This window comes from Oryctolagus cuniculus, chromosome 9, assembly GCF_051225735.1.
Source record: "Oryctolagus cuniculus isolate XC-2025 breed Fujian yellow rabbit chromosome 9, ASM5122573v1, whole genome shotgun sequence".
In the NCBI taxonomy this organism is placed as follows: Eukaryota; Metazoa; Chordata; class Mammalia; order Lagomorpha; family Leporidae; genus Oryctolagus; species Oryctolagus cuniculus.
In genome coordinates this window covers 26,497,561-26,500,755 of record NC_142875.1, presented here as the reverse complement: position 1 = coordinate 26,500,755, position 3,195 = coordinate 26,497,561, and the positions used below count along the sequence as shown (strand labels likewise).

The following is a 3,195-nucleotide window of genomic DNA, read 5'->3' as shown; positions in this document are numbered from 1 at the left end:
TCACACATATCTGGCTTCTTTTCTTTCTGTGAGCTGTCCTTTTCTTCCTAAGTCTGTGTTAACTCCCATGTCGTGTGTTTAATAGTCCATTTACCTGAAGACCTGCAGTGCATTTATTATATTAAAACATTTCCCCCCAGTGGGTTGTCAGTACATAGGTACTGTGTCTTTTGTTTACATCGTGCCTTGGAACATACTATTCACCAAGTAAGTAGGTAGTCATTATCTGAGTTTATGCTAATGTCCTTGACTCTTTTGTTCTCCCAATTTAAAATATCTACCCACATGTCAACTTTATATTTAAAGTTTGTTAAGTTCATGCTGAGAATTCTTTCTTCACTGAGAATTTCAATTTACTATTGCAGTCTTTTTTGCTTTTTCAAATGTATATATACACACATATATATATTTCATGTGTGTGTATATATATGTATATATACATTTGAAAAAGCAAAAAAGACTGCAATAGTAAATTGAAATGCTCAGTGTATATATATATATATATATATACACACACACACACACACACGTATATATATTTCACTGAGTGGGTACAAGGTTCCTTAAGTTACAATACCAGGTCACTGTATGGAGTAGTTGTAGCAAATTCCTGTTTTATTTCCAACTCCCTTATTCAAACACCTAATGAGTACATTGTCCTCAGATAGAGCATGATTAGACATTAAACTAAGAAGAGATACTACACTTCATCTTAGTCAAAAGATTAATTTATTTTAAACATTTTTAAGATTTATTGTTCATTTATTTGAAAGACGGAATGCCAGAGAGATGGAGAGAGAGAGAGAGAGATTTTCCATCAATGGGTTTACTCCCCAAATAGCCACAACAGCCAAGGCTGTAACAAGCTGAAGCCAGAAACTTGGAGTGCCATCCAGGTCATCCCCCAAGGGCACGGGAGCACAAGCACTGGGGCCATTTTCTGCTGCTTTCCCAAGCCTGTTAGCAAGGAGCTGGGTAAGAACTGGAGCAGTCAGTTCTGGAACCTGCGCCCATGTGGGATGCTAGCATTGCAGGCAGTGACTTTACCCACTGCGCCACAACACCAGCCTCTAAACATTCTAATAGCAAATGTGTTTTTTCTTCCATTGCTTGGTAATGTTTGTTGTCCTTACTTTGAGACTTAAGTTCTTTAACTCAGGTATATATTTCTGCATTATGTTTCTTATGACTTTTTGATGTTTTTTAGGTCAAAACTAGGCAAATAATATATGCTCAATAAATATTGATGAGGTTATTAAAACCGTCACAGAGAACGAATAGATGATAACCCTTGACAAGTCATTTCATTAGATGTTTTTACACACTCAGGAACAAAATTTCAGCTCTCTTTTAAAGGTTTCAAATGTTAAGAGACAAAAATAGTGCCCCTGTACATAAGTGATAGACAGCTGGCTGATAATGTGATGATGAATCATTTGACATTCTTTTCAACTTCTTCCTTTAGAACTCTTAATAAGAACATGTGCTATTAATCAACAACCAGGCATCCTGCATAGTTTGTGGGTGGATCCCAGAAGTGGCAAAAATATTGTTAGAACAATCAGACTGTCCAGCTCTTAAAATTATAATTCAATGTAGAGTTCTAAAATTTTTCATCCATAGGCATAGCAAAAGGTGGACAATATATCATAACTGTCTAGATTTTCCCTTACAAATTTAGTTGCGTGCAGGTAAGGCATTTTCAACCCATCTCCTAGAATCTTTCCTCTCAATGCATTGGCACAAAACAGGCTACCATTTTCCTGTGGGATTTAAGCTTCAAGACCACTCCATATTTTTACTTTTTTTTTTTCTTTTCTCCCCAGCAGTAGCTTTCCACTACAAGCAGAGCTATCAGCAGTGTGAGCTGAGCTAACAGCTTCGTGTTGAAAGGCTTCCTCATTGCTGGAACAGCTCTGAGGATATGGATTTTTTTGAAGGCTGTGAAAGCAGGATGAACTTCTAAACAGGTTTTTATAATACAAGAATGGGCATTATTATAAAAATAGATGTTCTCATTTTGTCAACTCATATTACCATTTACATTCAAAATATTAAATGAGGGATATAATCTCCTAAGTTCTGCCACTTACAAATGAAACCATACTATAATAGGTTGCCTCCCTCTTGGTACCCTGTTGATAAACTTTGAATACTAATAACACAGCCCCTGTTTTTACCATTCTCTTTGTCTCTACTGCTATATTCAAATGAGTGAAACTCATATGTAATTTTTTAGAATCGAAATTTTTGACACTGTTTTCTGTTCTTGTTATTGAAACTATAATAGCACTTTAATTTTTAAAATATTTATTTTATTTATATTTTTGCTTTTTCACAAAATATATCAGTCTCCTATTTAGATAAGAGATCATGTAAAGATAGGCTTAGTTGCTCCAGCAAAGAGTGCTTAGGAATTATTTAATTATTTGAAATCAGACTTACAAGGAGAGAGGGAGAGACAAAGGGATATCTATCTACTGGTTCACTCCCTAGATGGCCACAAAGACCAGGGTTGGGCCAGAACAAAGCCAAGAGCCAGGAGTTTCATCTAGGTCTCCCACATGGGTGGTGGGGACCCAACCATTTGGGCCATCTTCTGCTGCTTTTTCCAGGCCATTAGCAGGGAGCTGAATATGAAGTGAAGCAGACAGGATAGGAAATGGTACCCATAGGGGATGCCGGCATCACAGGCAGCAATTTATCCATTACACCACAACACTAGCACCAGCTTTATTTAATTTTATGTTTTAAGATTGGAGGGTGTTTTTTAACTCATAATGCCTAATATTTAAAAGATTTTCTAGTATCAGATCCTGGGTGAAAGCCACATATTTTGATCTATTGATAGTGAACAGTAATGTGTTTATAAATATAACAACACATAGAGGTATAATTATTAATGCAGACATTAGGATTTGTAGTATTATGTGTCTAACACATCTTGAACAAAATCTCTCCAGCTATTGGCATAAATATGATTCTCTCCCAAATGATGTAAATGTTAAATAGTACTCACCAGTTCCACTTACAAATGATTATATTCTGTGAGTGAATAACCACTTGTTGATACAGATTAGACTGCTAGGAAAATAGAAGATAAAGTTTATGGCTTTCTAATTGTAACTATAAATTATACATGTAATTATATTTATATTGTTTCTTGCTCTAAGTTAAAACAGAGTATATTCTGTG

General features: G+C 35.5%; 1 non-coding gene across 1 annotated transcript; it reads right to left on the bottom strand.

The window, feature by feature from the left end:
- Positions 1-546: 546 nt before the first annotated feature.
- On the bottom strand, positions 547-733 carry LOC149124530 (U2 spliceosomal RNA). The gene has a single exon (XR_016213799.1). It is a non-coding gene; the product is annotated as a U2 spliceosomal RNA (small nuclear RNA).
- Positions 734-3,195: the final 2,462 nt, after the last annotated feature.